This window comes from Danio rerio, chromosome 17 (genome assembly GCF_049306965.1).
Source record: "Danio rerio strain Tuebingen ecotype United States chromosome 17, GRCz12tu, whole genome shotgun sequence".
Classification (NCBI taxonomy): domain Eukaryota; kingdom Metazoa; phylum Chordata; class Actinopteri; order Cypriniformes; family Danionidae; genus Danio; species Danio rerio.
The window spans coordinates 18,009,682-18,022,841 of NC_133192.1; the positions used below are offsets into that span (position 1 = coordinate 18,009,682).

The window sequence follows — 13,160 nt, forward strand, 5'->3', positions numbered from 1 at the left end:
ACGGGATATTCGGATCATGGATGTACAGCTGGTAAATCTGCTGCAACTGCATGATGCTATCATGTCAATATGGACCAAAATCTCTGAGGAATATTTCCAGTACCTTGTTAAATCGATGACTCAAAGGATTAAGGTAGTTCTGAAGTAAAAAGAGGGTCCAACCCACTACTAGTATGTGTACCTAATGAAGTCGCCGGTATGTGTAGATGTTAAAGGAAAAAATGAAAAAGAAACAACAAAAACAATATAAAAAAAAAAACTTGTAATCATGGATGCCATTAAAAATAAATAAATTAAGAAAGTCCAAGTAATCCAAAGTCCTATCATCCAAGACTTTGACACGAGAGAAAATTGATTTCACCAAGTCTTTCTTCACTTGTACGCAAGGCCTCATTGTGTCAAGCAACAATTTTAAAGGACAGAACAAATCACACAATGTGTTCTGGGCCTAAAAGAGGAACTAGCTGAAGTCGCGTGAATCACAATGTAAAAAGAGAGAGAGAGAAAAGAGGGAGTAGGTAATGAATTTGACATTTACCAATGGAGGTTGTGCTGACGAAGCACTTAGAAATGCCAGCTTGAATTGTTTCCAACTTCTCCATTTTGCTCTCTAGACGATGCTTTCCATGAATTTTACACCTCTGGACACTACATTTGTGAGATAGTTTCAAATCAGGACAGATCACTTCCTTCCCCGGTGTCTCTCCCTCTCTCCGTCACTCTTATATTCTCACTTTCTCTTTCGCACACACACACCTTTCTCTCCATTACAAATGAGCCTGCAGTAAAATTAATGTTCTGTAACCATCCTGCTAACTGCAGGTACCCACTTTCTGCTCTGACGGCAGCTAATGCCCTTGATCTTTCATTAGGAGTCCACCTAAAGAACCTGAGGGAAAGCTGGACCCAGTGGAGCGAGAGAGAGAGAGGAGGAGAGAAAGCCCTTCCATCAGCAGCCAATACTGTCCATCCGGCCAGAAAGGACTTCAACTACCTTGTAATTCTCCACTAACTTTCATACTAATTCTGCACCAAAGAATTTTTTGCATATTGTAATGTAGTTCCACTCACAGTAGTCAGGGTTAGGGAAATAAAATAATTATATACCTGAATAAAATAAAAATCACCCTGTTAAAAATGTACATCCCCTTAAATATATAGTGCTCTATTTTGACGGTCCATGCGCAAAGTGCAGGGGGCAAACGCATTCAGGCGTGTCAGAATTAACTTTTGGCAATATAAGGACAGAAAAATCCGCTTTGCGCCGTGGCGCATGGTCTAAAAGGGTTAAGCTTATTTTCTTAATGAGTTATAGGTGTGTTTTGAAAGTAAACCAATCAGAGTCTCATCTCCCATTCCCTTAAGGAGCCAGTTGCGTCACACCATAAGCACATTTGCTATTCACATGAAGTAAAGTAAGTGTAAGTGGAAAAACTGAGCATCTGCAGCGCGAGAATGAGATGTGATGTTTATGTATTTCTGTGATGATTTGATGATGACAATATATTCTCATGCTGGAATAAACATAGCTCTTTATTATTCACTTGCACCAATGACTGTACAATGTATCAGTTGTTGCCCTTTGTCCAGACCAAATGAACCGAACTACAGATGTGAAAGCATCCTAAATGTCAGTTTTTGACGTCAATGTGACATTGGGTTCAGATGTTAGCTCAACTTTGTATTTTGGGCACTTACTAACACAACCTAAAAAACTAGCAAATATCAATGTCATTTGACGTTGTTATTGGACGTCAAAATAACATACATTGAATTTTGGTCACCCATCATCATGACATAAATCTAACCATTACTTATGATGTTGTGTCCCTGCTAGGATATGTACATTAGTTAAAGGATTAATTCACTCAAAAATGAAAATTATGTTATTAATTACTCACCCTCATGTCAATCCAGTCCCATAAGAGCTTCATTTGTCCTCAGAACACAAATTGAAATATTTTAGATGAAATCCAAAAGCTCACTCTCCCAAGACATTAAAAGTCCAGAAAAAGAACCCCCCCCCCCCCCCCCCCCCCCCCCCCCTCCAAAAAAAAAAAAACAACATGGTCAGAACGTTCCATATGACTTTAGTGGCTCCACTGTAATCATATAATGGTCCACGAATGGGCCGCCAAAAAAAAAAAGAAAAAAAAGAAAAAGTTAAAACTTTCCTCATGTTTTTTGTTTCTTTTCTGGTCTCAGGACCATTGCTGTCTATGGACAGGGTACATGCAGAACTCCTAAAGATAATTTCAATACCTTTTAAAGACTTTTTAAAGACCTTCTCAAAATGTTTTAAGACCTCATCGACACTTCAAGTTCTAACCAGTACAAACCGTTAACTTAATAAATTGTTCATAAACAGTTGTAGTTAAATAAATCATTGGAGCACAACCATGCAACAGAACTCAGATAAGCTCGGAAGAAACAAAGCTTGAAAGAATAAATTATGTGGTTGTTTTCAGCAACAGGCTTCAGCTATTGTTTAAACTTGTTTTTCTCCAACCAGGAGTACACAAACATTTTCCCATTTTGCTGTCTGTTTCGCTCAGTGGTTTCGCTACATATGGAGATTGTCACATCACCACCTTCTTTTTTTTTTTTTTTAGATTGTCACTTCACCTTCCCGCTTTTGTCAAAAAGGACGTGACATCACCCGGAAGGAGGAACTGGACATGGGCAGGACACGCCCCGGTCCGAATCAATCGCTTGAATCGAGCACGCCATTGTTAATATTAGGAGGAAAATAAATATATTTATGCTTTTTTGGAGTCAAACACTTTGGACAATGCTTGAACAAAGTTTAAGACCTTGTAAAACCGCAATTAAGACTTTTTAATATCTTTTAAAAGGCCTTAAATTTCGAATAATTGACTTATCAACTTTTAATACTTTTTAAGACTCCGCAATCACCCTGATAGAGGGTCAGAAAGGCTCCTTAAAAAATATCTTAATTTGTGTTCTGAAGTTAAACAAGGAAAAATTGTATATAATTTGTTACATAATTAGTCTGAAATTCCCTTGTAGATTTTATTGAGTAATTTGCCCTGACAGGAAATGATTCAAATTGGAAGGAGCGTTTTAGGATTTGAGGTGAAGTCGAAGGCACACGGACCACTGGATAAGCACTTGGCACTATCGATCATTTTTCACATGGTCTAGCAATCAAACCCGCCTATTAGACAGCTTTGTACAGCGCAAGCACCTGCAGACAGAAGAGACCCCATTGATTCACTATGAGTTCATTGAGAACTTATTTAGAGAATTAATGTGTCTGGGCGAAGGGCTGCAGCTGCTCTGATCGAGGCTGCCATTATGAAATTAGGGTAGTCCGACGGATTCATTTGGATCCAGATGCACAGCTACTCCTGCAATCTCATTTAACTGGACAGGTTTATTCCTCCCCGGAGAACTGATGTATTCATCAGATTTTACAGGCCTGTGTGGAGTGATGTGGCTCAGAAACAAGCAGGAGATTTATTAGATCAACATTTAAATTAAACTTCAGGAGAAATGTGGCATCAAATCTCTCTGATATGTTCCGCCAGCTTGGGACTGACTTTGTTTGCAGGAGCCATTCAGAAAAGCAGATGTAAATATGAAAAGAAGAACGTGGTATGTCTGTCGGAGCCAAACAAATTGGATGTAATGTCATGAGAGATTTACAGCTTGGTGTTCTCTTTAATACTGACACAGTATCAGTGTCCTGGCTAGCCTATGATGTCCTCATCACTTCCCTATAAGCAGGTCTGAGCTCTCTCAAGTGTCTGTGTGCAAAAAAGAGAGGAAAACAGAATAAAAGAGTAATGCACTGCAGCCCTTGGCATTTTAATTGTGATGAAAGTAGGTTGACCAGAGGGGATAATTTACTAGCATGTTGAATTGATGTAGCTATACAGCGTGGTTCTTCCTCTCACATTGACTCCTACATGTGCCAGTTAGAAGTTTTTACCAAACACTCTAATCCAATAAGCAAATTCAAAATAAAGCACCTTATGGGGAAAGAGTTTGAATTTGAATGGGCAAGTGTAAATGCAGCTCAAATCTTGCAATGCAAGAAGGAATATATAATCACAAGTATGTAGGGTATGTTTACACCAATTGGTAAAAAATGGTGGCTCGGTGGCTCAGTGGTCACCTCACGGCAAGAAGGTCGCTGGTTCGAATCCTGGCTGGGCCAGTTGGCATTTCTGTGTGGAGTTTGCATGTTCTCTCCGTGTTGGTGTGGGTTTCCTTTAGGTGTTCCGGTTTCCCCCACAGTCCAAAGACATGCGGTATAAGTTAAGTAGAGAAGCTATAGTGTATGAGAGTGCGTGTATGTAAATATGAGAGTGTATGGATGTTTCCCAGTACTAGGTTGTGGCTGGAAGGATATCCACTGTGTAAAACATGTGCCGGAATAGTTTGTGGTTCAATCCGCTGTGGCAACCCCTAATAAATAAGGGACTAAGCTGCTGAAGGAATATTAATTTATTTATTTGTTCATTCATTTACTTTCTGCCGCTTTTCCGGGGCCGTGTTGCGGGGGCAGCAGTCTTAGGAGAGAACCCCAGACTTCCCTCTCCCCATACACTTCCTCCGAGAGATCCCGAGGCATGTCCCTCCACATAGTCCCTCCAGCGTGTCCTGGGTTTTCCCTGAGGCTTCCTCCCGGTGGACCTACTCCCGAATCTCCTCTCGGCTCTACTCCGAGCTTTTCCCTGGTATCAGAGCTCCTCACCCTATCCATAAGAGTGCGCCCTGCTACTTTTCGAAGGAAACTCATTTCGGCCGCTTGTATTCAAGATCTTGTCTGTAAACAGCTATAAAAAAAATTATTTAAAAAGCCAAAGAAAGAATGACATCTGGTTAGCAGGTTAGCGTGCTATCTGATTCATTTCTGTGCGGCATATTGTCTGATCATCTGTTGAAAAATAATCAAGTTTAGGACGAATGGAAAAACCATAGCATTTTGTAATCCTGGCACAATCTTTGGATTTGGCAAAGATGGAATCTATAGACACCGATTTCAATAGTAATTAGCTTGTTAAGTGTGACGTCACGAAAAGCGACTTTCAGGTCCAAGCTCTCTATTAAACTTTATGGGGAGACTCATCAAATAGTAATAATAAATGTTTACAAAGCGATGAAATACTTTCCAAAATCGTAATCACAATATGTCCATGCCTAATATCAGATGGCCAGAAAGGAATTCAATTTTATAAATTGTTAAAATTTTGGTGTCTGTGATGCAGTAAGTCAAGAGACTGTTGTGTACACCACGACTTTATAAAATTCACTTTAATGTGTGATACGACTAAAATGTGGTCATAAACGAATATTTTCCTAATTCAAATGAGTAGTGGCTTGGACCCGTAAACAGTATTCCATACATCACTAATATGTCATGACTTAACAAGTGGACAGGCATTTATTTGTCAGGTATTGCAACCAAAATTCAAGTTCTAGACTTCATAGTAGTAACGTCCACACAACGTCTAGCTGTAACATCATTAGACGTTGATATTTTAGGTTGTGTTGGAAAGTAACCAAAATGCAACGTCTATCCAACATTGGACATTGACATCGATCTGACATTGGATTCTGACGTCAACCCAATTTTCATTTACAAACAAAAGACAATAGCCCCTTTCACACATACAGACCTTTCCGGAAAATTACCGGCAATTTTCCGGAAAGGTCTTAATGTGTGAACAGGCCCATTTTGAAAATACCAGTAAAATCGTTCTATGTTGTAAAAAGAAGTTGTAACATTACCGGTAATTTGCTGGAATGCTGCGCTGTGTGAACGCAGAGGGAAGATTGCCGGAAAGAGCGCTTGCACATCTAGAATATGCTGAAGTGAGATGTTTACTTTAGCCAATTAGAACAGTCAGACGCATTCACGTCCGCGCAATTTATAAAAAGAAAAGCCTTTGAATATTTTTCCAAACACATTTAGCTGCTGGATAATAGTCAGATAACATTTATATGTTCCTTCTTAATGTCAACTTTGTAAATAATTATCGATAAGATGCCTATGATAAGCCGTTGTTCGTTTACCTTCAAGCTCTGCTTCCCTTAGTTGCTTGATGCGTCGCGTGTGCCCGTGAAGGAGTGAGCGCCAGCACACATACATATTATGTACATCTCAACATGCGAAAGTGGTTCTCTGTTTTTTTATTGAAGCTATTTACAATACTTATCGATCCACAGAGTTTATAATGTAGTCAAATGTTTACAATACAAGCGCAGCCGTTTAGAGCATTTTTGGTTAATGATGTCAGAATTTAGCGGTATTTTGGAAAGGATGTGTGAATGATCTTTTCTGGGAAAATTCCATAACGTCCTTGCCTGTGTGAACAGCGCTTTTTTTATTTACAGGTAAAGTTGTTCCAGAAATTTTCAGAATATTTACTGGTATCACTGTGTGAAAAGGGCTAATGTCCCATGACGTTGGGGTACAAGGTCAATCTGACATCTTGTGCCTGCAGGGCATAGACATGAAGGTCAGTTCTATTTCTATATATTCATTCTGTTTTTTAGTAGACCTACTTCATTTTCTTTTTCAGCATTATTCATTTGCATCTAAATTATTTCTTCTAATAGAAAAGTTAATATCTGAACCAACGACTGTAGTCCCTCAGCACCTCTGAGCAGTTTTTCCATCTGGATCTGTAATCTGTAATCTCTGAAGACAAACATCTTCGTCAGCACAGTTTTACTCGAGGGCTCAGATGTTTGACTACAGTAATGACGTGATGACTGCTCTACGGGAGGGCAGATGCCCGTCCTCCCTGGCAACAGTGAGAAAGGCACAGGCGTCACTAGTAGTTATGCAACTCGCTCACACACTCACAAACGCGCGCGGGCACAGACAGCCGAGAGTGTGTGTGTGTGTGTGTGTGAGAGAGAGACTGAGAGGTTTCATTAAGGACTCCGAGAGCTCAGCAGGGGTCTCTGCCATTTCACGTACAGAGCGCCAGAAATCACCCCGCTGCTAATGCTAAAAATAAAGCTTTTCTTTCACTGACGGATGTGGTGGCTTGAAAGTTGTTTTTGTTTACACTTTTTTTTTTTTTTTTTTACTTTTTCGTTCTCTTGGGTTCCCAGGAAAAGGTCCCTGGCTTTTTTCAAAGCATGACAGGTTGATAGACAGGAATGGGTTCAAAGAGCCTGTAACCAACACACAGCTGTCTGAGGTCTTGGTGATCATACAGTTTGATAGACCTACCTGTGGATTGAAAGTAAGGTTTCAGTCCTCAGGAAAAATGAAATCTGGAGGCTTTTGGAAGATATATATGCACTGGCCTGCTTCTTGTTATACATAAAAAAACACAACAGGACTATATTTATCTGATTAACGCTTTTTATATCATATTATTTCCCAAAATCAATCTCTTAGAGTTCATTGCAACATAAGGCGTTATAAGAACTTTGTCGCCCCCTATTGGAGACACTTACGTTTTGCAATTTACATAATTCAGAAATGCATAAAAATTAAATAAAACATAAAAACAGGTAATTCGATTACAGTTAATGTATGTAATATGTAGCAATGATAAAATACCTTCCTACGAATAATGATGTTAAAAGAGAAATATACAAGCTACTAGATAGAGTGCATAGCCAAAACTGATATGCTAAGACACACATACACCCCAAAACAATAATTTACATCCAGCAGACGGAAAAACGTGTGCTGATTAGACGTAAATACATTAACAAATGTAAATCTATGACCGTGTTCAGTCTTTTAAAGAATGCCCAGAAACAAAAATACTCACTGAAATCGTTTCAAAATAACACACTAACAATTCAAAATAAAATATGGAGTAGTGTTTACCAGTAACTTTGATGATTCTTTACTCAATAATTTTACAAAATTAAACTTGATTTAATGTGAGATTTTATCAGCATCTTTTAATGATTTTGTGTTATAATATAATATAATATAATATAATATAATATAATATAATATAATATAATATAATATAATATAATATAATATAATATAATATAATATAATATAATATAATATTCATCATTTATGAAATCCATTTTTACTCCCCTCGTGATTATGTTTGAGAAAAACTTTCTGAGATGTTTCACCTAGCTCACTCCTGATTGGTTATTTGAATCAGCGCTGCTTTAACAGTCCAATCGTATGGATTTTAAGGTGGAGCATCGAACAGCGCTGTTACAACCGTCCAATCAGCTGCGAATAAGGTGTGGCATTGTAGCAGATTCACCGGGAGCGAGTGAGAGCTACAATCTGCTTAGGCTCAACAACACGATATCGGTATGTAAATATTCCCATACACTTCTTTTTGTCTGGTCGCTGTGTTTTTTACACTATCTCTGACTTAATTCGGTTAAGAATTGTGACATATTTCGAGGGATACATATTCATTGTTAAATAATATAAGTTATATAAGTTACCATGAAACTATGTCTCACAATGTTGCAACAACAGGTTGTCGGAAGCGCGTGTGCTTTGTTTACATTGCTAGCAGGATATGTGTAGTACGTGGCAAAAAGTTATCAGATGTCAGAACACAGAGATGCAATATGTTTGGATGTGAAGTGGATGTAATAAGAATAGCTTTCTAGTTGTTTATGTGTGTAATTGAAGCTCGTCTCACTCATTAAATAGCATATCACAGCAGTTTGTTGTTGTGATCAGCACAGATTGAGTTGATAATGAAAGGAAAAGATCATATCTGTACAGTTCTTTTGAGATATATTTATTGAGATATTGAGATATTATTATTACCAATTTAGTGCTTTCTGCTGTTGATAATTTATAATTTTATAAATAAAAATATATACAAGACCTGTACTTTGTTGTTCAGCTCTGCAGTATGTTATGATTAAATATAGCATGTTTATCTATTGTTGTGGCATTTTGATTTGGATCAATGTTATATAAAATGTCTCTGTATATTCACATACTTTTTTTATTATATACATTTAATGTTTAGTAAAATAACTTATTGTTGTACTAAATCATGTTTTAGTTTGAAATTATTGTACAATATTCCTTATTTTTGGCTATATATCTAAATGAATTAAATTAAAATGGTGCATTCTAACTGCGGTACAGAAAAGTGCACCTTTACTCTTTTGATGTTTGACAACACATTTTATTTTTTTACCCAAATTCAGAATTTTGAAGGGTTCACCAGTTATATTGAAGACCTTTCGATAAAATTTTTTAACCAAGTGTTTAATGGGTTATGGGATTGTCTTAAAGTAATGCAATCAGAAGTATTATAAATGTTTTGTATGTTTTCTTAATTTCAGTAGTGAATATATAAATCTTAAAAGGATGATGACTCATGCTGCATTGCACAAATTTGTATCCAATCAGATGCTTTCAAAAGCAAATCTGACATTAAATCAAACAAATCAGTGCTTGGTATGCAAATGTACTTTAGTAACATATTTTAGTTGTTGAATAGCTATGGTACTTTGGCAGCAACTGGTTACCATGGAAAATGTTCAGCTCCTCAGGGATCGGTGAAACTGAAACTGCTGTGAAAGCATGTGGAGGTGGTGGTGGTTGCAGTGTTTTTGTTTTGAATAAATGTATGAATAACATGGCATGTCAGAAACTTTTGTCTTGCTGACTCATAGCTAGAACTGGGCTTGTACAGTTAAAACAACCTGAAACATTCATATCCTTGTTGAGATTCGACAGGCTTCTAAACGCTACTTTTAAAACTAAAAATTTACTTATTGATCAACTTTTAATAAATATGCCATTTTATGTTGAGGAATAATGCATAGAAAATTATAATTTGCCAGTGCTGTGGATTAAGGGCAGGGTTGCCAGGTAAAATAAGCTCAATAATATAAAAAGTCAAAATATGCCGCCAGAAATTCTAAAATACCCATTTTGCATTAATGTATGCATTAAAGACATATTACATTTGTCTTTGCAAATAACTGTATATTAGAAATTGTAAAGATTCTGTAATCATAAAAAAACCTTAAAGTACACATGGAAACAAAACCATAAGATTTTGTTGCTAGTTTTGCTGTGAACAATTCATTTGTGCATGTAATTACAAAAAATAAATAAATAAATAAATAAATAAATGAAATGCCTACTTTGGCTGTGTTTCATTTCAGAGGCTGCATCCTCCAAAAGGATGCAGACTTCAAAGGTGAGTCTTTCGAAGTCCACATACTGTAGGCTGAACCGAGCATTTTGAAATGAGACGAGAGGGATGGATCTCTTCACCTTGCAACTGTAACAGCTGCCGTTAATAGGCGGTAATAAAATTTGTATTGACGTTTTTTCAAAGTGATTTTAAAACTTATTTTAAATGATCTGAAGGCAAAGCAAGGTTTGCAGAAGCTGGAAATATATTTCCTTTGATCCATATGAACAGATAAACATGTAAACTGTCTATAAAATCACTCTTAAAGACATGTCATACTCTGTTTGTTTTTTAAAATGTGTTTAGACAAAATAAACCTAATTCATACATTTAATCCGGAGTTTTCTTTTAAAAACATCCTGCCGTTATCAGCGCGCAATGAATCTTAGGTTGTTCAAGGCCACAAAGGATCCACCTGTTGTATTCTACATTACCAAAGGACGCATTTTGGGGCTGCGTTTGAGGAAGCCTTCGAATTGTTTCGAATTGCTTTTGTTGCGCTGCGATGACGCAGAGCTCCTCAAAATCATCCTTTGGAGGGTGCAGCCTCTGAAATGAGACACTGCTTTTACTACATCCAATCAGCTTGCAGTAAAAAAAAAAACAAGCCACACCCACTTAGATGTTTTGGTAGTCATATAATTTTACCTGCACAATTAAAAAAAGAAGACCAATTCTGCTTAAAAACCGCAGACTAGACAACTCTTGATTGAAGGTAATAATATTTGTGTAAATATTTTTCAGTTTCTTGCATAAGCTAAACTTTTTGACCTCAATGTATTGTCAGGAGTCACATTGTTTTGTACAGTATGCATTTTTAACTCTCTTTTAAGAGAAAGCCGCCATTGACTTAGCATTTTATGTATCTCATATTCATCTTTTCATGTCCTATTGATGAAAAAGTCACTTAAGGTACATCTATTATAGCATTTTTATAAGTTTTTTAAGTTTAATTTTGTTGAACTATTAAGGTTTAACAGATCACAATCACAAAACCTTCCCAAAAATCCACCTCTGTGAACATTTCATTTACTATCTCATGGTAAAGATTTGCACGTCAAATGAAAAAAAATTAGGTATAAAAAAAGAGGGTGTGATTGTCAGCATGCACTGTTCATCTTTCTTTATACATGGGCTACACTATCGCAAGGGATTTGGTGTGTCCGCCGAAGGGAAATGTCCTTCATTATCTGCATTCATCTGTCCCAGGCGGTGGATTGACCTCCTTACCTTTACATGGATTTAGTTACTGATATTTGTTTTTACTCGTTCTACTTGTTTTGGAACTGGTGGCTGTGTCTTTGAAGACCGAGCGCAGCAGGATTTTCTGGTAGAGCGTCTGGAGATTATGGTGTTATTCATGTGAGCTTCACTGCTCTGTAAACAGTTTTTCTGTGAACTTGGCATGAAGCTGAAAACTTTTGGGAGGCAGGGGGTGAAGGCGATTTTTATTTGTATTTTTTTTATTAAAATCAAACTACCCTTTGTTGTGTTTTGGTGCTGGGCTGAGCTTTATTGAGACAGCCCAATGTACCCTCCCATGAGATAAAGCAGCAGGGAATGAGCTTCATCCCAGCGTTTAAGGTGGCTGGTCTGGATGTTGCTGCTGGTTTTCAACCATGAACTGTTAATGTTTGTGGTCAGTGAGGCAGGACAGTGTTTACCATTTAAAAACACAGACAAGGCATTGTGGCTAGACTGATCAAAACAAAAACAGAGCACTCAAAAGCACGATCACTTCTGTTATAATCCAGCAGTCTGAAAGCAAAAAGATGTTTGTGCACTGAAATGGGAAAAAAAATCAAATAAAAGTGAAAAAAATAAATTGTATCAAGGATTGTACAGTTGAAGGCAGAATTATTAGCTCCCTGTATATTGTTCCCCCAATTTCTTTTTAAGGCAGTGTAGATTTTTTTTCCACACATTCCTTAACATACTAGTTTTAATATCTAATTTCTAATATAATAGAAATCTAATAAATGGTTTATTTTATCTTTGCCATGATGACAGTATATAATATTTTACAAAAAAAAAAATATTTTTTTCCACACATTCCTTAACATACTAGTTTTAATATCTAATTTCTAATATTATAGAAATCTAATAAATGGTTTATTTTATCTTTGCCATGATGACAGTATATAATATTTTACTAGATATTTTTTCAAGACAATTCTCTACAGCTTAAAGTGCAACTTAATGGCTCAACTAGGTTCATTAGGCAGGTTGGGGTAATTAGGCAAATCATTGTATAACAATGGATTGTTCTGTAGACAATTGAAAAATTATATAGCTTAAGGGGGCATTAATATTGACTTTAAAGTGGGTTTAAAAAATAAAAACTGCTTTTATTCTAGCTGAAATAAAGCAAACAAGACTTGAAAAATATTATAGAATATACTGTGAAAAATGCCTTCCTTTATAAAAGATAATTGGGGAAATATTTAAAAAAGAAAATAAATTTCACAGGAGGGCTCATATTTATGACTTTCTATACTTTCTCTCATATTTTAGTGTTGCTTCCATAGACTGTAAAAGATATGTACGTAGTATCCGTGACGCCACCCATAGGTTTCTGAAGAACCCAAAAGAAGCTACCAGTAGGCTTGGCCAACCGTCGCCATTTTATTCGCGCGTCATCGCACTGACCGGGGGATACCAAACAAAGGCAAAGAGGTGGAGTTTGAGCAGAGCTACAGATGCCTGCAATCATTTAGCTAATGCTGGCTTTTCTATAGGAGAAACGCTTAATACTTCATTACCTGGAACTTGTTCTGACCACGTGTGCTTGGATGTATACTATATCAATAAAGTGTTCAGACTTTTAAAAAACAATGTTGTAATACATTGAGCCACTATGATAGTATTGTTCTTATGACATTTTTCTACAGGAGGAAAATGCAAATTACATCCAAATACATCATATAGGGTTCAATTTTGACAATCTATGCGCAAAGTGCAAAGTGTAGGGCGCAAACGGGCATGTCAGAATCCACTTTTGCTAATATA

The 13,160-nt window shown here is 36.8% G+C and overlaps 1 protein-coding gene across 1 annotated transcript in view; it reads left to right on the forward strand.

Moving 5' to 3' along the window:
- Positions 1-8,245: 8,245 nt before the first annotated feature.
- Positions 8,246-13,160, forward strand: part of ston2 (stonin 2) — a 49,666-nt gene continuing 44,751 nt past the window's right edge. Inside the window, 1 exon segment of the mRNA NM_001033743.1 lies at positions 8,246-8,284. The gene's annotated coding sequence lies outside the window, so the exon portion shown is untranslated.